Source organism: Mycteria americana, chromosome 4, assembly GCF_035582795.1.
Source record: "Mycteria americana isolate JAX WOST 10 ecotype Jacksonville Zoo and Gardens chromosome 4, USCA_MyAme_1.0, whole genome shotgun sequence".
NCBI classification, from domain to species: Eukaryota; Metazoa; Chordata; class Aves; order Ciconiiformes; family Ciconiidae; genus Mycteria; species Mycteria americana.
Genome location: NC_134368.1, coordinates 44,199,367 through 44,223,285, shown reverse-complemented (window position 1 = coordinate 44,223,285; position 23,919 = coordinate 44,199,367). Strand labels below are relative to the sequence as shown.

The window sequence follows — 23,919 nt, the reverse complement described above, 5'->3', positions numbered from 1 at the left end:
TAAACTATATAGAGATTTTTATATCCCTATTTCTGCATTAGATTGTAAACTTGCAACATTTGCTCTTTTTAAAATCAACATTAAGCAGCATCTAGAAATACCTAGGACTGGAATTTAGGAACTTCTGGAAAGGCAAATGTGATGCTATTTTTTCTGACACATAGTAAACTTCAATAGTAGTTTCTGTTTTTTCTCTCCGGTTTGCGAACAAATGCACACGGTGTGAAATGCACTCTGGCTTCAGTATTGTCAAGTAGATTGCTACTAAATCATGCGTTTTGTGACGTGTCCTTGTAAGTGTAGAGCTCCTCAGTTACAGTTTAGTAGCGCAATCAAATGAGCTACAAGTCACACTGGAATTTTTTCTCTACCTACTCTTGAGATTAGAATCTTACGGTAGAGACACTCTCAGTACATGCGATAAGAGGAGAGAATGAGGGGAGACGGATCACTACGTTACTTCCTTCATGTTATTTTTGGATATGACTAGCATTCCTCCCCTTACACACACCCTCTTTTTTCCCCAGCCCCCATCTCTTACATGCATTACAAGCTCATACAAACACTCTCACGTACTCTGAAGCAAAAGCAAGAGCAACAGTTGGACTGAAGCCAGAGGACTTAAACTCCGCTTCCTCATTGCCAGCAGGCTTTGTTCTTTGGAATCAGTCAGAACTAGGGAGAACGTCTTCATTGCCGATCGTGAGTGGTTGGAATTTGGCAACTCAGCTGTGTATTAATTTTTTCTATGCTCTTCTGCGAACTAGGCTGAATTTAGAGCAGCAAAGCTAAGAGCCGAGGATAGTCAAGAAATAAAGGATCCAGAGACCATCAGCTATCAGCTTCTTTGTGGGGGGTGGGGGTTCATCTGTTCTGCAACGGTAAGTGCCAGCATTAAATGTGTGTAAGGATGCAAGAAACAATAAGGTGCTTTAGCTGTTTTACTACAATAGAGGAGGGGAAAAACCTACGTGAGTGAATCATACAGTGTGTGCTCAGTTATAGTGGTCTCGGAACAGTGCCTAGCAGTAAAACGTTCCTCATTTCTCCCTTTCCAAAAAGCACTATAAGAATGTATATATTTTAGCAAAATTCCTAAGTACCTGTACAATTCTGGAAAGCTTTCCAAATTGCTTCATTATTGTGTTTTCTGCAAATCTGTTTTGTTTTGGACGGTGTGTAGTATAGAGTAACTTTAACTGGCAGAGTAACCCATTTGTTTTAAGTGCAAGAGCTGAACCTGGGAAGTAAAGATCTTCCATCACAGAGGATATGAATAGAACTAAAGTTCAAGAGGCTGGGGGAGTGAAAAGGGATGAGATGCTTCCTAAGACTGTTTAGGTTATAGGAACCCAAAATAAACTTGTTTTAAATGATTGGCATTCATTCAGAGCACACACACCCCCTCCTCCCCTCCCTGGCATTAGGAGCCAAGTGAATCTGTTTTTAAAAACAAAAAGCTTTGAGGGTCTACTGTTCTAGGGCATGCAAGTGAAAGCTAATGTACAGTGGAAGAGAGTGTATGCTTGGATAAATGACTGAGAGAGGACAGGAATTGCAAAAAGAAACTTTGTTTTCTTCCAGTAAGCAAAATTATTTAGCTGTTCTTGCTTTATAAAAGCGTTAACACTACTGCCTTTTAAGTTTACTAGCAGAATGGATTGCTTTGTTACAAGGACCTTTTTTTTCATCTCCCTGTCTTGTCTTTAAGAAAAGTTTTATAATGATCAGCACAGCGGCAGGTTAATCCAAATGCCTGGCTTTCAGAAATGCCATCTAGCTGTCAAAGGAAATTCACTGTAGGGACCCATTTGTTTTAAAGCTACTGATAAGCCCTGCTATCAGCATGCTATTATGTCTTGCTACGTGGGTTATCTTAATAAAGTGATAAATAAGAAACCCTTGAAATCCAAAAGTTCAACTGTGTAATAAATTTGACAAAGGTGGAAAGACCAGGTGACTGAATGTACTTATGTACTTTAAAAAAAAAAACCAAGCAACCAACCAACAAAAAAATTACTGGGACAATAGACCTGAAAAGAGGAAAGCATTCCTTTCCCCTTCCCTTTACTCTGGCTCCATCAGCTACTTCAAGTAGTTATTCCAATATTTTGTGTTGACAAAGTGAGCGGTCCCTTCCCCCTACCCCCTTATTAACTGCTGGTTATCAGGGATTTGTGAAGGTGAATCTAGTCACATGAAAAATATGCTGAATGAGCAAATGGGTGATTGTGCAAAGTGTAGCAGGCACAGTCAATTAACTGTTTGTTTGAGGTCTGTAAGTTTGTTTTTTCTAGTTCAGAAACTTGTAACCAAAGCTCTCCCATTCTGACTTTCACCCTTCATTTGGAAGAATGCTCTGCTTGGTGTGGTAATTGGTAAAAACGATCCGTTAAATTCTGTTACTATGGAATGACTGCAAAATAGTGCTCAGCAGGGTAGCGTGCAATATGTTAGAATGTTGGGGATGTTTACTACACATTTTGTTTGCCATATACTAAGGCACTTCTTTCTCTAGCAGTTACTAGCTCTATTTATGGCAAGTTATTCACTGAACTGAAATCGCACACTAGAACTAGCAAAGATTCTTTTTCAGAGCTAAAAATGGAATAGTGTTTTCCTGAGTTGGGCTCCCCCCTGCCGATGGCACCATGTCAGGTTGCCTCAGCAGCTGCTTTCAGTTTCACAATTTACATGGGTGCTATAATGACATTTTTTCTCATTGATGTGGTGGAAAAATCTGACAACTTTATGCTGGTTTTCCTGCTTTGATATGTTAAAACATACTTTCTACTGACTGTGAGGTTTGGCAATGAGTGTTGCGTTCAGCGATGGGCCTGTACCAAAACCCCTGGATTCCAACATCCATGAAGTATGAGAAGGTTAATAACTGGATCCAAACATCTTGGCTCTGGCCTATTCCTGTTTTAAATGCACATCACTTTGGCCACATGTTTAAATTGTTTTTTGAGGTGATTAAGACTGAAAGAAATCTTTCAGGCTGCAGACAGACTTTTAAAGAGGAAGTGGCATTTAAGAATCTTACAGGTAGTTAAGCAAAGCTTGCTCATTTGCTGCTTAAACTTGACTTTTAGGAGCCCCCAAGGAATTACATTCCCCTTCCTCTATTATAACTTTAGACGTAAGTAATATTTTGGAACTCCTTCTGAGACGTGCTGAGAAAGCTAAGGTGCTTTGTGGCTGTTGTTCCTACTTGCTCGAGTGGAGCAGTGGAGAAGGCTAGCAGCATGCATCCAGGTAATGCAGGTGCCTCAAAGGGTTTTTTTGATCCTAAGAGATCTGCCTATAAGCTTTTAACAAAGTGCTATATACATACTTATCTGTGCAAAAAATTGTGGTAGCCCATGGTAAGAAATACTGTAGTGCAGGGTAAGGGGATGCACAGATTGTTACTGAAATCATGGTTATTCTGCTTTTTTAATTGATCAGCTCAGAGTCTGTCTGGCTTAATGAATTCAGTGGCTCTCTGTGAATACAATTACACATGCATCTGCCAGCTGCTTGTGGTATCTCTGTTTGCTTCAGCAAGAAAAGCTGTTCTTTGGCTGTGTTGGCTCATTGTGGTTTGTGGCACACAGCACTGATTTGTTAGGCAGTAGTTGTGCTTTTTTTCCTTTTTTCCTTGAATGATTGAACTGTGATGTCACTTTTTGTCTTGGCTTTAACCTTTTAAAGAACTTTTTTTTTGCTTCAGACTATTCTTTTAATACTAGGGAAGTGGGAAATGTCCCAATGTTCATTGCAGAGCAACTCTGTCTACCCCAGCACATTCCAGGGCCACCGAATCATTTGTGGTGAGAGTGATTCAGATCTGGTTAAGATGATTTAAAAGAGAGGTTATGGGCATACTGCAGTTGTGCATTTAAGAAAATACAGAGAGTTTTTTACTGCCTGATTGAGACCACATGGCTCCAACTTAGACTTTTTTTTAACGTAGAAATTGTTGGCTGGATGTACGTGAAGGATTTTTTTTTTTTTTTTTTTTAATTGCCTAGAGGCTAAGATTTGGGATCATAGCATTTAATGGTAAGGTCAGGGTTAAAATAAATAGTTTTTAATGTTCCTTTGAATAAAAGGTGAAATGGCTTCTTTGAATATTTTGCATAGAATACAAACATGCCTCTCTTAAATGAGAGCAAATGTATCACAGGAATTCTTTTGGACATTACAGGGTAATTGGTGACCTGATCTGAGAGAGGGAGAAGGACAGAGATAAGGGAAGATCTCCCTGTCATAAATCACAGTAAATATATTCCATTCCAAATACATTATGGAAAGTATGAAAAGTAAAAAGGAAGGACAATGACCTTTTTGATAGTATGCAGTTTAATGGCTTGCTCTCAAAGTTAGCATTTTGGGCTGCTCTTAAGAGGAGTGAAAAGTTTATATTATTAAACACTTTATTAAACTGTTGTAATTATGTAGAACAGAGTATATCCCTAATCTGAAGGATGAGATTGTAATAATCTATATTGTAGGCACTTCGTACTATTATATTCCTTTTATGCATATTTTTTGTTCTTAAATAGATACTCATAATCAAATCTTGTTCTTCCCTCAGTACTCTCATAGTTCTTTCTTCTCAATTATATTTGCTCTCCCATAAATTGATGCATAGTACTTGATAGAAGATTTTCATCCAAATCTCCTTCAAATGTGAATATTAGATGGTGAATGTTTTTTATACAGATACTTTCTAAATGGGAAAACAAGTCCATGGAGTTTCAAATTTAGAAAACAGATCAAAAGTTATAGCATTGAAAACTACTGTTTATTCTTGCCTATGGTTAGAAGATGAAGTAAAGATGAAGAACAATTCCTACAGTAGTTCTGCATACACAGTAATTTATCTAGAAATAATATGTAAGTATTATTCTACAACAGCAAATCCAATAAACAACAATTATAAGCTTTTTGCTATCTTTAAGTTTTGGGGTAGTAAATTTAGTGGGCTGAAACTGAAAAAAAAAGATAATAATCAGTCATATAGCTGTGTACATCCTTTTGAACTAGTTTCTTGCTTAACATTACTTGTCTTTCTAATTTCCAGGACACACGTGAACTTTGTTCTTAACTTAAAAAAAGGATAAAAACTAAAAAAAACCCCCAACCTTTAACCAGGGTTCACAATTCACTGTTAGTTAATTTTTTGCCTCACGTAAACTACAATGTAAATGTTTAAAAGTTATTTGCAGTTTTTTGTAACTTTGAAGTGCACAATGCAGATGGGAAAGCTGTTAGTATTTCTGAATAACTGTTGTGAGAATAAATCAGAGGTCAAAATGTATATACTACAGCACCTTGACATTCCTGCCTCTTATATGTTAATGTGTTGTGTCAACATTCAGTTTTACTGTGTTAATGCATATGAAATACATAGAACCAACCTCAGTTAGTTTTATACTAGACAATCCTAATTGTAGTGTGGATAAAACAGTACGGTTTTTCTATCAAAAAAAAGGAAGCATGGCCTTTATGGTGTCCAGTCTTAAAAGACACATCTTGTGCCTGAAACCTTTGACAAATTCCAGAGACCCTCAGTGCTTTACAGATTGAGTGAAGCAGAGGTCGTAAGATTCTGCTGCATAGTATAGGTGGGAATATCCCTATGTCTTCATATAAAGACTAGAATATTCTGTTCTTTGAGACATCTCTGGGACAGCTTTGATAGGGCTGCTGAGGGTATGCAGGTATTAATCTGTAACTAGATTGACATTTGTCATTCTTCCCAAACTTAATGACTACTTACATGGCTTTTCTGACTGTAATGCTGGTACAATCTGCGTTGCACTGCTCATATGTAAAATAGATCCCCTCTCTTTAGTCAGTTTTACAAACAGCAGAGAGAGGCATAATGGAAAAGGGCTGGAAATAAGGATCAAAGAATTCCAGGATTTACATGGGCCACAGCAAGCATATATAAATTCTAGTCATTGCAAAAAGGAGTAGACCTTAAAGCAGACTTGAGTGTTGACCCTCAACCTGTTGGATTCCTATGGAATTTTTGATTTTCCAGTAAAACCTGCTTTTGGTACTGTTTCATCTTTCAGTTTTCGTAATGGTTATGAAAAATACACGTGGTATGCTTTGAGGCATGGCTGGCTAGGCCAGTGTTTGTTGGTAGGTGAGAAGAATCTTGGAAGCGATGAACGTTTGGAGCACGCAGGCACTGGCCATAGCTACGCAGATAGTGACCAAAGCACACAGCAAGGGTACATGCGTGCTTTTGGATCATACCATATTGACAGCTGGCAACCATGGGTATAAGCTCGTCTGATAAGGCTGAAACCAAAGTCTCAAGTGAGAGCCATGCTGTGTCTTGCAGATAGTGAGAGTGTGTAAAGGTGCTTTAACTGAGATCTGAACAGATAGCATAAGTTAATCATTATTAATTAGGCGAAGGTCATTCCCTGACCTCAGGTCTGGCTTAGGTGGTGAATGTAAATCGTCCTCTAAAGAGAGTCCTTCTGGGTTTTGAAATGCACAGTAATGCAGCAGTTAACCCTAATGACAGGTACCATTTGCATAAACCAAGTAAGTTGGTCAGATTTTGCCTATGGTATGTAATTTCTGTAAAAGGATGCTGTGTATAAGGATGCTGAGGAAATGGTGGCATAAGTTTTGCTGCCTTGGGAGAACTGAGGCTCCAAAGACAGGCAATTTTCCTTCCCCACCCTTTCCTTCCTCTTATCTGCTGTTTCAACTGGACCTTTTCACATAGCACACTCTAAATCTGTCCTAGGACACCACAGATGTTATCTGGGAGTCCAAAGTCTTGAATCTTATTTTAGCTCTTTTAATGGGTAGCTTTTTGCTATGTCTGTTATTTTACTTACCTCTGAGGTAGGATATAAGGAAATAGCATGCCAAAGAAAAGTACAGTTACTTGTAAAGATGACAGCTGTTACATAGAGATCAAGCCTTTTTTTTCCACCACCAACTGTGAAAAATGTCTTTGATAATATTACATTATGAATCAGAACAGGTATAATCAGTATTGCTGATGTATTGTTTTGCTAGTTAATGTTGGAAATTAATTCAGAAGGCTTCTGGTTTCAGTCCAGATCAGTAGGCTTAGAAACTATTTAACATGTTACAAATGTGGGTTTGCAAAGTGTCTGAAGTTCTGTGGCTCTTCTGGATATTAAATTATTATTGAAAGAAAGTTAATTTTTAGATTGCTGTATTTCAATGATTATACAGGTGACCTGAGATCTAGCTTTAAAAATTTCCTTTCCTGAATTTCTCTTTAAATAGTTTTCTCAAAATTTTCCAGTTGTCCTTACATAAAGAAAGTAGTCAATGTCACTGAGTCTGAATTACAAATTAAAGAATGCATGCAAAATTAGCAAGAATTAGCTATATGGATGAAGAAGACTTCAGCATATTTGGCAAAGACTGTATCCATAAGTTAAGAACAAAATTTGACAAAAAATTTAGCCATTTAAAAATAGTGCAAATTAGCTGTATTATTCCTGGGTCTTGATTATTTAACTCCTATTGGCTTCTGGGATGTCAAGAAAATGTGAGGAAAAGTTCAAAATAAATAAAACTTAAGAAAACACTATATAGAAAGATAAATATTTTAAATTAAAATTGAACTGGAATGATCAGAATTTCTGCTTTTTCTCAATGTTTTTGGCCTTACTAAAGAAAAACATTCAAACCACAAAATTGTCAAGACCCCAAAACAGCAGAATAGTCTCTATTTACAAAGTGCTGATTTTATTTATGAACAAGAAAATATTAGGAAATTATTGATTAATAAAAGCAAGCAAACAAACAAAACCCCAAGAACCAGAGTATAAGTGGTTACTAGTGATTTTTTTTTCCTTTTTTTTAAAAACAGAAGGCATGTGAATTTTTTTTAGATTTTGTTTATATACATTGTCGGGTACCTCATACAAACACACAAAAACCACATTTTCCTGATAGTCCTGAGGGCACTTGCATGAGGACTTTGTTTTAAGATTAGGAAATTATAATTGTGATGATCACTAACAGAAATTATTATATAGAGCTCTAAGCCATACGCCACCAACTTCGACAAAACCATCTGTTCTAACTATATGATTGCTGCTTTTGTTATCTGTAAATACATGAAACAAACTCAACTCTGGCAACTATCTGTGAATAGAGGTCATCCTGATCTTGAAGGCTTCAGTGATGGAAGTTTCCTCCATTGGCATCCTAGCCATTCAAGACCTGCTGCTAATACGGAAAGCCGTAGTCAGTGAAGTGCTGAGGTGCTTGTTCTCTACATCCTGTGACACTCTGCAGAATGATGCCCATCTCTGCAGGCTGAGCCTCACTGAGTAAATTTGACTGCTGTCATACTTAACGCAAGGCACTGACAAAACTGCTGACAGCTTTGTTCCTTTGTTCTCAGCTACTAAGTTGCTGACCTGACCTGCATGAATCAAATATTTTATCTTCCGGTCTCAACAAAGTTATATTTGCTGACTCTGGCTTGGAAGTAACTGGCAAGTAAGAAAAAGGGAGATGATAGTAGGAACAGTATCCATATAGGGATGAAACAGTTTTGTATTGGATATGTAGGGTCTCATTTTGTATTTAATCTGGTCTAGTTTAGCTAATGTTGCAGCTGCAAATAAAAGGGTTTATCTATTCAGCTACAATAACGTAGATAACTGTCTTCTGTAGGCATCACTTAATTGTGCCTATAAAAACACAGTGATTGCAATATATGTCATAGTTGATTTAATAACTTTCTACCTTTCATAACTCCAGCAAGATGTCTGCCAGTTCTGAAGGTAAACCTGTAAGTTCCGCAGTTGCCACTTCCATGTTTTCAGTATGAATTAGACTACACACCCTGAATGGAGGTTTCTTTTTACTTATTGTTGATTGCAAGTTATTAAGGTTTCATGATTGAATGTTGTTGTTTCTTTTCTGTGAAGTAGAGTGATTGGTCTAAAATACTTCTCAGCTTCTTCCCCTTTTTGAGTATTATGGTTTTGAGAAGAAGTATTACTGCTTCATCTGAAATGTGTGTTGCCAGCCATGAACTTGCCACTAACTAACTCACCACAATCATATTAAATGCAGCCTACCTTATGTATAGAATTTAAACTGTGTAAATGCAATTTTATCCTTATAACTTCCCATCTTCTTCTTTGCTCTTAACTCTTTACAGTCCTTCCCTCAAACTTCAAAACGTTATTCCACTGGAAGATTATGCCTGGCAGTTCTGTAAGAGGTTCCCCTCCCCATGTAGGCAAAATAATGACAGCATGCTAGTTCAAAATCAGTTTCTGGTCAAACGAGTATACAGTTATAAAGGATTGCTAAGGCGGCATTTCTGTTGTAGACGATACGCATTTTGGTTCAGCTAGACAAGTAATCATGTTAATCCTACAAGCCTCAACAGTTCTTTGGGTCTGAAAAATGTTCAGCATTTTACATGTGATTATTAAATACTTAATTTTTTTAACCTGCTGTAACTGTCTTCACTGCTTTTAATTTTCTTTCTTTTCTTCCCTTCCATGATCATGTTAATTTCCTATCAAGTATCAGAAGTGGTAACTTGATGTAAGCCCAGGTCTGCATAAGCCAAGTGATGGTATCTGCAATTTAAGTGAATGTAGTTACAGTTTTATTTAGTGCACGTACCGGAGACTTAGGTGCATAACTGTCCTCAGAGTTAACAGTGGACACATAAAATCATTCTGTAACAATAGGCTAACAGACCCCTAAGAATGAAACTCCAGTACTTACTTCATTGCCATGCAGTGCTGTATAATAACTTACATTAGTCTCTTCATTCTGATCTGCTAGGTTTTTAAAAGACTGAATAATAATTTTAAGGCTAACAGTACATCTGGTAATGCAAGGTCAGAATCTGCTCTTATTCTAGAGACCGGGTTAGCACATGGAAGGTGGTCTTAGAGTTAAGGCAGTGGAAGCTGAGTTCTGACCTGGCTCTTACCTTTCTTGGGTGACGATGGACAAAGTGCTTAACCTCTGTTTCTCAGTAATAAAACATATCTAATTATCTTATGTTCAATTACTGTTTTGGTGCTCAAAGTCCTATTAATTGAGTTTTTCTTTAGATAAACCATTTTATTTGGCTACCTCGGACCTGAGAATATTCATTGAGCAATTGCTGAGGTGCACAGTAGATGAGAGGGAACTTTTGTTGTGAACCATTAGATCCTGTCTAGACTTTTTACCTGGTGATCCAGTGCTTATATTCAGTAAGATAGGTGCCATGTGCTAGACACTCTGGAAAATTATGGTGAATGTTCTTACTAAAAATACACATGGGGGTATGCCTAACATAACAGAATGAGAAAAATGGATGAGGGGAGGGAATGGTGGAATAAAATGAGGGAGGCATAGTATGCTGCTCTAGTTGGCTCTTCCAGCACACTCTGAGGCTGAGAACAAACCATATGAATGTAGGATGTTATCTCTAATACCATATGTGTTTCTTCTGAAGCACTAAACTGTAACTCTGTTCTCATATGCTTTTCCCACTACTGACACTCAGTACAGGGCTGGTTGCATTTCAAGACTGCTTTTTAAAATGTATGGGATATCTTTCTATAACTCCCTTTAAACAGATATTTGAGGATGCTCAATAGAAAATAAAACAGGCAGAGTTTCCTGGATTATCTTTGCAATCCATTTTGGAGAGAAAATTTGCATGCATGTATTTCCACATGTGGCAAAGGGTTCCTTTAGCCACAGGGTGAAAAATACGGAGCAGCATCTCTTCTTTGGAAATCTAATATTCTGAATTTTTGGAAAGAGATTATAATCTTTGCATGAAACAAAACAGCAAATAAATCAATTTCTGCTGGCACAACTGCAGAAACAAGCAGAAGGGGTCTGCTTGACTTACTGACAAATGAATTAGTGGAACAATCTGAAATGCAGATAATGTCTGCCACACTTTGACTTCAGGGTAAGATGTTCCAGGCCCAAGAAGGAAGTTGTACAAAACCAGTCAATTTAATTACCTGTCAGAAAGAAAGAAATTACTGCTCATTGTCTGGCATTTCATGCCCTAAAACTATAGGGGCTCCTATGTAGTAGCTAGTTAAATGCAAAAAGTGTGTGTTTCAGGTGCTGGGTTTTTTTTCTTGTGTTCAGTGTTGAATTCTGTATAGAGTGTTTCAGTTCTGTGATAATCCTCTGAGAGTATAAAACTCTAAAAGTGTGGAAAAAGTGTGTCTAAAAGTGTGGAAGGGTTATAGCTGGTAACCATTTAAACCTGAATTACATTTAAAAAATTAATGAAAGCATCTACAATAATATTAGGGACAAAACTGCAGAGTCAGCTATTGTCTAGCTTTTTATTACTGCAGTTCCTCATTCTTCACACTTATAAACCGTTCCGCCTTTGTGCTTTGATACATGGAAGCAGCTTCCATGTTTATTGGCATTGAGGCAAGCTATAGTCTATATTGCAGTGGAGATTAAAATGTATAAGATATTTCAAAAGAAAAAAAAAGCTTCCAGCAAAATATGAAACCTAAAAAGACAAAATGAGAAAGTTGCATGGAATATTAAGGAATGAAATGAATGTACATTAGCTGTATGCACTCTGCCTGTTTTAATTTGAACTTGTACTTTGCTTCATTCTTCCTCTCACTTACTGCTCATAGCACCTACTGATCTTAATGTAAAGTCTTCCGAAATACAGGTAAATGTACCACAAAACTACTGTATGAACATTCTTTTTCTGTATCTGCTGTCCTGCTTCTTGGCTTTTGTTTTGTTTTTTACTGATCCATTATGGAGAATTGCATTTGTAGATATGTCAGAAGGCCAAAGAACTTTCCTTTTTAATGCATTTTAAATAATTTTGCAAATTGCAGACCACATTATGATCCATTAGTATTCACAGGTTTTGGGTTGTGATTTTTTCTTTTTTTTTCTTTTTTCTTTTTTTTTTTTTTTTTAAACTCTGAAACCCAGAGAGGTTACAGATGGCTTTACTACTGTATTTATGAAACAAACAACATTTTCCAAACCTAAGTGGTGTAATTTGGGAGCCAAGAACAAGTGGGAATTTGCAACTATTCCATTATTTTGCCATATCTCGTATTTAATGATATTGAGAAAACATATATATGTATAAAATGTATAGAAAAAATATATAATAACTGTTGGGTTATTGCAGCTTGCTGCTATTTCCAATCCAATATGTCTTTTTCCTGTGATATTTGCAGGCTTTTATAATTAGATTTTGGGGTCTTATACCTGAGGAAAATAATTTTAAGTGAAGGGAAGAGATTTTTCAATCTTGACCTTTAACAGCTTAGCCTCCTGAAGTTGAAAGTATTTTGTTGGGAGGCAGTATTGGCTTTGTTCTGAAGGAAATTTATTTCAATTTCAACACATAACGAGAGCTTGAAAAAAATAATGTATTATCAAGCGCAGCCATCCAAGTTGTTGAGTGATTGCTTTAATTGCTGAAATACAGAACTGTAACTGTAGTGGAGCAGAGTCCTTTTCACTTTTCAGTTGTGCCAGAAGGTGCCTGCTCTGAGTTTTGAGGAGAGTAGAAGTTTTCCCTTTGATTATTCCGATTTATCCTCCTTCAGTCTGGCTAACCTGTGAGACAGCAGAGTTATTTCTTAGGCACCTGCAAAGAAGATCTAGCCATCTTTACACAGACTGCACTTCATCTCAAAAGCCACTTTAGGAGCTATATCTGAGATGCATGGCTGAGTTGTAAGTGGCGGTAATACCCATATATGTGTCAGGAACTCAAGCTTAGTCAAATAGAAGATTATATAAAATATCCTCCTATAGACTTGAAGATGTCAGGTGCAAAATAACGCTCCAGAAAATAGTAATGTGTGAAGAAACTGTCCAAGAAGAGATGACGTAGGGAAATTGTTACATTAAATATTGTTAATCACTTGTTTTGCAATAAGATTTCTGAATTTTCTGAAGAAAATGACTGCTATAAAGAATCTCATTAAATTAACCTGCTTTACAGTAACACTTATCTAATGACTCCAACAGCCCTCAAAAATGTCTTACAGATAAAAGTATGGAAACCTTAGTATCTTAAATTGCATATAAATTATTCTTGGTTTTTTATTCATGCTTTTTATTTACATATGTTCATACATTTATGTTCATACATGGACACATAATTTGTAAATATATATATGCCCAAATTCACTAGTTATAGAAGTTACTCAATGAAATGAGAAGGAATTGTTATTTTTAAATAACTAGCTGTACGTGTGGCAAATCATCAACATGCTTGTTGTAAAAGGTGGTTTGCAGTTTGCACTACATAATTGGTCCTTAAATTGCACAGTATTTTCTCTCTTTCTTGATCTGATGATTACCCAAATATGGAATAAACTGAATTATCTATCCACATATATTTGTCCGTTAAATTGCTGCTTCTGAAAGTGACACATTTATAGCATGGGCTTGTGCCCAAATACAGAAAAGAAAGTTCTATGTAAGGTTTCTGAAACTGTGAAATCTACGGGTTACACCTACACCTGGTCAATGCTTTTGTCTTCAGAAAACATGCAGTTAGGATCAAGAGTTATAAGTTACTTTGTGTCTTGGTGGTGGACAAAGATAAGGAAAAAAGATAAATCTTTTGGGGCAAAGGGCAAAGATAAATCAAAATAGGATATGAGGTAGGATTTAAACTTTGGACTTCAGAAATGGAAAATAAGTTATTCAGCATACAGTTCAGCACTCTGTTATTTCATATATGAAGGTTGACTGTAACATAACCAATATTTTTTAGAAGAAATTTCTTTGTAAGCATAAGAGATTTGTTCATTCAGGTTAGAGGGGAAAACATACGGATTTTTCCTTTAATATTGACTGCTTCTTTGGCCAGTTAAAGAAATATGATCTCCTGGGTGTTCTTACTGAATAAATACAGCTGCACAGATGTCTTTGTTCTGCATGATGAAACAGGATTACCTGAACTGTGGTATCTCATTTGGATAGTATTGAATGCATTTGTGAAATATCATTTGCCCCAACACCACAGTACTGTCAACAACAAGAGTCACTTCCCTGGTTTCTTTGCTATATGTCATAAACGTAGCTATGAGGCTTTGAAGCCAGTTAAACAAGAAAGTTGCTAGATGCTTTTCATTGTTCTTCTATTAAGTATTTAGATTTTTTTCTTATAATGAGAGTTCTAAAAAAATAGTGAACGTATCCAGTTTTAGAAAAAGTTACTCCTGCAAGAAGTGAGTAGCCAGTAGTGAACACTACCTTAACTTCCTGCACGGACTGTTATGACAGCGATGTTTATTAATCATAAATAAATAGCTTTGGATTACATATCCAAATAAGTCATACAGCGGGTACCTGTTTTCTATATGATATATTACCTCTGGTTTCTGTAAAGAAAAAATTAGCATTAAACTTCTTCATTATAGGCATGGCATGTAATTCAGTTCTATTTTTTAACTCTCACCATTTTTTCCTTTACATCCGGATATTTCATTACTCCATCACATCATGCATATCTTCTAGACTTTTATAAGAATATAAGATTAACACAGAGATGTGCAATTTATAACAATGAAATTTTACTAAATTAGAATGGTTTTGCTTTATTAACTCATTCTTCTCTATACTTTTCCATAGTACATAATCAAATTATGATAAATGTAAAAAAAAAAAAAAAACCAGCCAATGTATTTATTTAAATTACTGTTTATGCTTCTCCCACACCAAGGACACATCTTTAAGACTCTAAAAAAAAATAGTATGAATTGAAACAGAGCTGTAAGCATTCCTTTAAAAAAAAAAAAAAAAATCGGTATTTTGGAACAAATTTTTCTGAACCTTTAATTCAATGGAGAATTACCAAGAGATGTAGTCACTATTGCAAATATCTTTAATCATTTAGTTCATATTATAATGCACACAATTGTTTTGACTAGGGTGCTCCATTAAAAGTAGCTTGTAACAAAAAGCTGAGGTAAAGCAGAAAGGCCTTAGGAAATAGGATGTAGTTGTCTCAGTGGTAAATTTGTAGTAGGAGCAAATTTCAGTAACTTCAGTAACTTCAGAAAACTACATTTTGTGGCAAAAATTCTTATTGTGCCTAAGAATAATTTAGCAATAAGAGAGTTGAAATCAGTGGCATGCATTATACCACTGCCAGAGAAATTAAAAATGAGCCAAGGTAACTGTCAAGCAAATGATTTAAAATTCTCTTAATCTAAAAAGTGAAAAAAGTGTTCTCTAAAAGATTTGGTATATGGCAAATTTGACAATTAAAATCTTTGCTTTGCTCAGTGTTGTGTTCAATTTTCCTACTTTCTAGCATCAATTTTGTGTTTCCTTGCGTGAATATCTTTATCATTCAGGTAATTAAAAGCCTCCATCATAAATATATTTTTTAAAAGCTTCTATACTTAAAAGCTATAAATTGCAAAGCCAACAATTGCAAAGACAGAGACAAGATACAGTCTTAAAAATTTTTAAGAACTTTTAAGCTAATCCTGTGATTTTAAAGACAGAACAATTAGTTTTTAATCAAGTCTGGCAATACTGTTTTTCTTTTGTAATTAACTGTACACAGCTATGTAAGGCTATGGAACATTGCAGTACCCAGAGAGAATGATATGAACTACAGGCAGGATCTCTGCTGTAACTCTGAATATCTTGTCGGGAGCTGTCAAAAGCTCAAGCTAACTTTCAGTTTATTTCCCCAGCTGAAATGCTGAAGCAGAGCAGAATCCTTGTCCCACAGGTAAAGTGAACAGAAAGAGGCTTGGAAAACCTATACAAGAAAGTAGGGAAGGAATTTTCCTAATGACAGGAATAATCTAAAAAAGTTATCTTTGGAGTTACTGCAGCCTGCAAACAGTGACAGAGGCCATTGCTCACTGTTCTTGGAAGCTTTGTAGCCCATGGCTCAGCTGGTCACATCTGTTACCTTCTGTATCCCCTCCTTTTTGCATCCTTGCACACAGCATGATGCAAAGCTTGACTTTAGAGGGAGCAGAATTAACTTGTAGGAAATGGCGGACTGAAATGTTGATGAGTGTCTTGAAAATACAGCCATTTTGGTATTCTTTTGCCTTTTTTTTTTTTTACACTTTGAGAAGACAGTGTTGGTCCCCAAATACCTAATCGTACAATTTACTGAGCTGGATATGAAGTCCTCACTGAAATTTGTGAGAGCTTGAAGAACACTGTGCAACACCTGAAGAATCAGTTACATTCCAAATAAGTATATAATATATACTGTTTATAATGTAACACACTTTTTATTACAAAATTGGCTTCTGTGGTTTTCATCATATAGAGCCATTTTTCAATTGCTTAACTGGAGGTTTGGGCAAAGCACCAGCATCTATATTCAGAACTTCATTTTCTTTTAAGATTACAAAATATAAATATTTAAAGTATGTATTTGTTATTGGTAACTCTTTTATGAATTGCCTATACAAATAATGAAATTGTATATAAGGCATAAAAATATTGCATTGCGAGTTGCACAAAAATTGAGCAGTGTGCAAAGAACACAAACATCTGAGTACTCTAATTACTGTAGTGTACTCTAAATCTTCTATGGTGAAGTTGATTTCTTTTAAAAGAAACAAGTTAAATTCTTTAGGTAGTAACATTTTACAGTCTGGAAGTGTTGGACTGCTTAACTTGAATGGAGAAAAAACAAAATGGAAGTTACACAGTATTGTGATGGAAACGCTGACTCTGCCAGTGCAGGAACATCAGAGTATTTCATTTTGACTTTTCTTGCTGGACATACTTAACACCACTAAGGATAAAATTACTTTTTAATTTACAACTTATCTCTCTGCACTTTTTGTAGTGGTCAGAGTTCCCTATTATAATTCTTCCCTAAGGCTATATCTTAAAGTTTCACTTCAGCTGCCATTTTAAATTAACTTTTAAGAGTGTGCAGAAAGGAAAACCTCTCTATTCCTCAGTGACTCTCAAAAAACACAAGTTCCAGCAGGATTATGCATTAGAGAGAACCTTGAACTGTTTTTCTAAAGGCCCTGGTGCTTACTCAGTCAGTGTACTGTTCGACTCTGTTTATATTTTGTTCACAGTCATTAAAATCCCAGACACATGTGCATGTATGTATTTTCATGGATGGAGGGTTGTGAGGGCATAAAGAAAAGAAGAGTGAAAAAGAAAGGCATGTTGTATGAATTGCTGCTTGATGTCAGTGCACATGAACTACTGCTCACCTGGCATCTGACTGTCCTTTTTTGTTTGCTGTTCTAGTTTTGCCATCATACAATAATGTAGCCAGTGGAATAGCAAAGTAGGCTTTGAAGTGTGAAAAGTGAGTATCTTAACCATTGTTCCCCTGCTACCAAAATACCTCTGCTTCCTTGGAGTATTGACTTTCCAGTCTAGTGATCGTGTTTCAGTGTCTGCATTAAATACTTAATTGCTATCGTTTTAACATACGGTAGATACAATGTAGGTGAAAACTACTCATAGTTTGAGAAAAGGTAAGGCAAAGAGTGGTACAATGGAAATGCAGGCAGGAAGAGAAATGGAGGAAAGAGAATGAAGAAGAAAGTAGGAAAGAACAGAGAAATTCAGTGTAATTTGAAATTTGGCAAGATACTTAATGACTAGTAAAATGAATTCCAGTTACATAAAATGTATATTCCTTTTATTTGATTTTTTTGCCAGCCTTTATCTGACACCATTACTGTAGTTTCTGTTCTCTTTCAAGGGTACAGTTCTCTACAAATTTGCATGAACGCTAGCATGGCCTGCAGGAATGCACCTAGGATGGAAGCTTGAGTTCTTATTCTGCGGACTGATATGTACACACACACACACAAAACCTTTTTTTGGTCTCTCTGCCTGTTTTGTTTCTATCTGCACGCTTTATACAATATTGAAAACCTACAACAAAGGGATAGGAAAATGAGTAGATCATTTTTGTACTTTTGGTATCCAGAACCTGTGAAATAGATGTATTTTTAAACCAATATTCTCTATACAGGGAATTCTATTTTTCGCAAAGCATCTGCAGGGCATTTGTTCCTCTGTGTTACTCTCTGTGTCTTTTGATTTTGGTTTGGTTTGGGGTTTTTTGGCTCTCCAGAAGCATTATTGCCTTCTCACAGCTAGATAGTAATCCTCTTATCCCCAAGAGGATCAATAGGCTGGAATAAACTGGATGTGAGTTAATGCTGCCCTAGTTAGCATAAAGCTGGAATTTTCTTGTAAGACTTGCTTTGTGTCTGTTTTTTCTGTGTCTAGCCATGAGTCCTTCTGGTTTCTTTGGCTCAGTCTCCCTTTGATAGTGATTTGTTGCTTGCTTTGGTGATCCCTCTGCAAAAAGAGAGAATGCTTCAAAGATTTGTCTTTGAATCTTTTTCAGTCTTTAGGAGCAGAAAATCCTCTTACCATGACTATTCCAAGTGTTATGGCAGTAAGGCTGATAGGGTCCATAGATAGCAGTTTTGTGCTCTATAATAGCCCATACTGTATAAAAGATGGAAAACTAAAATTCAGTCTGTGTTTGGGCAAAAAATACTTTTTTTATTTTTATTAGCTGACCCTTTTTTTAATTCACAAACTCTCTTGAACTGAACTGGCAACTAGCAAGTTATTGCAGGATAAGTATTTCAATTGCGTATTTTCTCATTCACTTAATTTTGATGTAATCTCCAAAACAAACTAACATTAATTAATCCTCTCCTTTTATCAACATGTAGATAGAAAAGAAAAAAAATACAATTAGAAAAGGAAAGAGAATATAACTAAGTCTATTCCAGTGTTCTTCATTTCAAATAACTCTGCTCTTGCCCATTGTGAAGGTGAATTCTTCTTTCCACAATAAACACTGCAGTCCCACACCAGGCCTGTTTCCCATTCAGCAAACATCTCCTTAATGGTGGCTGATGTATTTTTGTATTGAATGGCTTACTTATGTGTTTTCCTCTGTGGCAGACAGTGTCTGATGTAGCAGGTCAGGACTCGTTTTCAGTGGTATGTCACTGATGTGATGCAATGAGTCTGAGTCCCAACCAGTGTTGAGGAACAGCTCCCACTACCTGAGGCTGACTGCGTCTATGCATGAATCAAGGGACAATGTGCAACTTGTCCTCCTAAGAAAACAGTTTGCTTACTAAATGTCATCTGACAAAAAAACCCCCAAAAATACATTTTTTTAATTTTAGGTTCATATGCTTAGTACAGTTTCTTAAATATTTTGTGAGCATGGAATTTGGGAGACAGTAGAGAGCTGTACAATTTGTATGAAACTAAAACAGTATTTATCTGAGAAAATAATTAGGCTTCAAGGAGAGGTTTTCCTTTGCAGGATGTTTCTGGAAAGGAAAGAAAAATAAAACGAATGGTTAAGTAGAGCCTCATATTACAGGCTCTTGTCTGTGATTGTCTAGAAATTGAATTAACATCTCTCTTGTGCATATCGTTTAAAATGTAACTTAGGAAAGGGTGCACAGAGGTTAGGACTCTGAAGGTCTAATAAGTAGAAATAGTAGCAGAGGTCCTCACGCTGGGAGAAGGGAGGACTTGTGACAAGAGAGGAAAGGAGGGGAAGAGGGGGAAGCGAAATGTTAATTTTGGCAGTCGAGCTGACAGAATAGATTTGTCTTGAAGCCCAATAGTTGTAAAGTAGGCCAAAGGGGTCTACTGAGTAAACAAATGGAAGTTTGTTAGTTCCTTCCAAAAATGATACTTTCTGTGTGCACTGTCTGGGCACAACAGAAGACAGAAAAGGAACTTGTTAGTCTTTTAATTACAGAAGACAATTACATATGGGTTTAATGCCACTATCAACATTTTTTCACCTTCAGGAATAAAAGTTCCATTGTTCATAAACACAGAGGGCTTGCCCACGGTTCTGGGTGTTATTAAGGGGAATTGTCTTATGTGTAAATCTGTTAGGTTTCTTAACTCTGCATTCTGAAATAAGCATGAAATTTCAAGTTTTATGACCTAATATTTTCAGAAGAAAGTTTTGTAACATTTTTTCTTTCTGTTAATTGCATGTATTTTACTAACAACAAAAAAAAAGCACAATAAAAGTGAGGCAGTTCATTTCTAAAGACTCCTCACTGATTGTTATTGTGTGGTATCTGCCATCCTGTAGTGTTGTGTGCTTTTCCTAAATAGGTAGGGGGGATTCTGTAACTCTTTGGGGTTACTTTGGTTTTGGGGGGCAGGGGAAAGGCATCTGATAGGGAGGAAAAAGAAAAGTTTAATTCTGAACTATTACTGGAATGTAACTGCAAAAATTTGCTCATAAACATGTACAAACTAAAGGAAAAATATCAAATTTTTTTGGTGACAGATTTTAAGTCTTTAAAAATCTTTTTTAAAAATACCATCATCTTTTAATTTGAATTGACTCTCCATGAATTTCTGTGGTTAGATTTATTTATTTAAAAAGAAATCCTTACTGCAGTAGGAAACTAAAGTGTATGGGGCAAAGAGAATGAAAGATAACTTTTGAAGCTTGCTGTCAAGAATTACTCATTTTGTCTTTGTCCTCACCACAGCAAGATTTGAATTTTGGAGTGGCAGAGGAAGAAGAGGGAAAGGAATGCAGAGGGAGAACATGGAAAAGCACAGATTAGGATTATGGGATGAGAAGAAGGGAAGGAAGAGTGGTAAAGATCAGAGTGAGTTTGTAGGACTGGAGTGAGAATAACAAGCTCAGAAAGACTTGGCAGAATTTGTCTTCAGGACATAGTGAAAACCTGAGGATGGAAGGAAGGCTGATCTCTAATGATTTTCCTTTAGTTACTCACCAATCTACCACCCCTCGCAAAAATGCATAGCAGCCCCTGTAAAAAAAGAATTATCCACTTCTCATACTTGCTGGGCTGCTAGAGATATGGATAAATCAGGGAGTAGCCTATGAGAATAGGACTAGCTGGTACGAGGGAATCAAACAGAAAAAAGATGGGAGCTGGTACCTTCATGGCAGCAGTGAAGACAGAGAACATGGACTAGCTCTTCAGGCAGCCTGCACTGGAAAACACTTCATTGACCTGACGTAAACAAAATAGGCTGTGCTTTTACCTAGTAATAAGTCACCCCAGATAAGCATCTGTTTTGCCTGTACCTAAACCCAGCGCTTTTGTTGGGGCATACCTTTTCAGTAGTGGAACATGTATTATATACATACATGAGATGTATGTATGTATTATATACATACATAATGTATGTATTATATACATTGTATGTATTATATACATACATACATTGTACATTGTATGTATGTATATAATACATTGTATGTATTATATACATACATAATGTATGTATTATATACATACATTATATACATACATCCAGAGCTCGAAAAACACGTTCCTGATCTGAGGCAAGAGTAAACCTATTTAAAGTTTAACAATATGGAACCTGTACCATGGATTATATTAGGTTGCCTGGGCATGATAGACAAAAATCAAACAACCTGTATGGAGAATCGGTGAGTATTAGGAGGAAGGGAGTAGCAAGTTAAATTGAAATGGATTAGACTGTGGTCAAAGCAAGCCACTACATATGCAGATACATATAAGATATGCAGAAAGCATGAATTCTACCAAAACAGGACAGGGAATAGTTTTAAATTGTAGGTGTCTACAATTTTCTTAGCATTCAGAAATGTCTCACTACCTTTTAAACAAAGTTTATTCCAGCAAGTTATTTCTTTGCGAATGCCATTAAACACTTCAAAGCACCATGTGCTGATTTCAGTAGCAATTTAGATTTTTGCAGCAGAGTGTAATGTCTTCTTGTGTGCAATGAGCCTGAACCAATCTTTTATGTTCTTTTTTTCTTTTTCTTTCTAAATGTGTGTGGGCTGCAGATGGTTCTGTGAAGGAAAAGAACTCCAGAATTCCCCTGACATTCAGATCCGTTCTGGAAGCGGAGGACTTCATTCACTAATTATAGCAGAAGCCTTTGAAGACGATACTGGACGCTATACTTGTCTGGCTTCAAATTCCATTGGTTCAGATAGTACATCAGCTGAAATATTCATTGAAGGTAAGAGGTGAAATAAAAAGATACTTGATGCATACTGGAAAAGATAACTAAGCTGAAGTTTACTTTTGGTTCTGTATGTTAAGATTACATTTGCTTTGGTGATATTTTTATGGTGTTCTTCTGCTTCTCTTTAATGCAACACATTTTGAACATCACATCATATTAATTCAGGTATTTCCAGGAATGTCCCAAGAATCAGTGGGTAGATTGCTATTTTTTTAGGGTACAAGTAAGATAAAGAATGGAAAAGGAGGAACAAGCAGAGCTTTTGGCATATGGTTAGCTTTTAAGTAGTACACTGTGTAAATCAAAGATTTAAATGGTGATACCAATAGTGATTTTCATGATAGCAGTAATCCCTGTCTCAGTTCTGAACTTCCTCCCAGTGCAAATAAATGTGGCTGCCCCAAATGAGTCTTATTCAGTCATGTGTAAATGTATGATAATTCTTCATATTTGGTACACTGACTTTAAGTCAGATTAAAAGTCAATCATACTGGTCTTGTCCAGAATCAACTGCTAGTAAGTGTCAAAATATTTCTTGACTTTAAAATCAGTCACAATTCAAGTATTATTTTCTCTGAGGAAAATTAATGACTTGACCATGAGTAAAATTATTAAATTTTTTGTTAGTGGAGGACTGTATTTTAGGCATGATTATATCAATTGAATACTGATTTTTATTTTAATTCATGCATCTTTCAAACGTTTTGGTAATATGTATTCTTTTACCATTTTTGTAACTCATTAAAATTAAATGGTTAATTGAAAGCATAAAACAAATTAATATAACAAATACTCATAACAAATCTGAATAATACCATACCACAATGATTAAATAGTTTTTGATTAACAAAGCAATAAACTTTTGACTATAAATTAGCTAAATCATGACAGATGTGTATTTATGGGGTTTCTTTTGTTATGTTTTTTATTCTTAGAACTTTGTTATCCCACATTGGGATATAATAGCAAAATCCCCAAGACTTTTCTGAATCTTACAGACTCTAGTAAGATTTTTATTTACAGAAGTAAGCATGATTTCAGAAATACTCAGGTATAGTACAAATATATAATACTGTGCGAAGTTATAACAGAAGCAACACCAAAAAAGAAACAGCTAGGTAGAGAGATACAGTGAATTCCTTTTGAGATCTGGCAAAGTCTTACTATATGGAAGTGCTATCTTGAAGTTTTACAACATGTAACTTTGAAAGAGAGAATTGTACAAGTTGTTAGGCTCCTCGCCTATGATCTTTAAGGAAACCAGATTGTCACAGAAGCATTGCTTTGTACATTTAACAGTCTTGACGACACTGATGCCCCGTACTTCCTTCTGTGCAGCAGGCCCAGCCACACAAGACCTGGTTATCCTTTGCTCATGAGAAATACTTTCATGTAGACCCACTTTGCTGACTTGGCATTGCTTCTCTCTTCTTACCTTTTCTGTGCTATTTGTTGCTTTGATTTTTGTAGACTAAACTTTGTAAATAAATAGGGTACGCAGGTGCCTCAGTCCAAGCTTTGTTTCATTGGAATCAGTCTATGCTATACTATGCATATTGATTACGAATTGCTTATGATTTGTATTACAAATACAGCTATCCATATGTATGCACAAATCCTTTGAGGAATAATATGTACTGCATAAATGTCTACAATAAATTTTGTATGAAGTACCAGTTGTTAGGAAAAATTAAGACAAAGGGAATAAATGCTTTCATATTTTTTTCTTTAAGTGAGTTCAGGGTATTGCCAAACACATACATTGTATCAAGACTTCCACTGGCAAGAAATACCAGTACATAAATGTTATGTATAGGTTAATATAAACAGTCTGAACTGTGGAGATTTTGGGTAGCAAGTTTAGTCTGAAAATGTCTTGCTATACTG

General features: G+C 35.9%; 1 protein-coding gene across 2 annotated transcripts in view; it reads left to right on the top strand.

The window, feature by feature from the left end:
• The first annotated feature begins 451 nt into the window (after positions 1–451).
• Positions 452–23,919, top strand: part of PALLD (palladin, cytoskeletal associated protein) — a 153,063-nt gene continuing 129,595 nt past the window's right edge. Inside the window, exons 1-2 of one of the 2 annotated variants that reach the window (XM_075500337.1) lie at positions 452–702; positions 21,848–22,026. The gene's annotated coding sequence lies outside the window, so the exon portion shown is untranslated. Of the gene's footprint in view, positions 882–21,847; positions 22,027–23,919 lie in introns of both variants that reach the window. The other variant, XM_075500336.1, reaches the window with a different exon arrangement.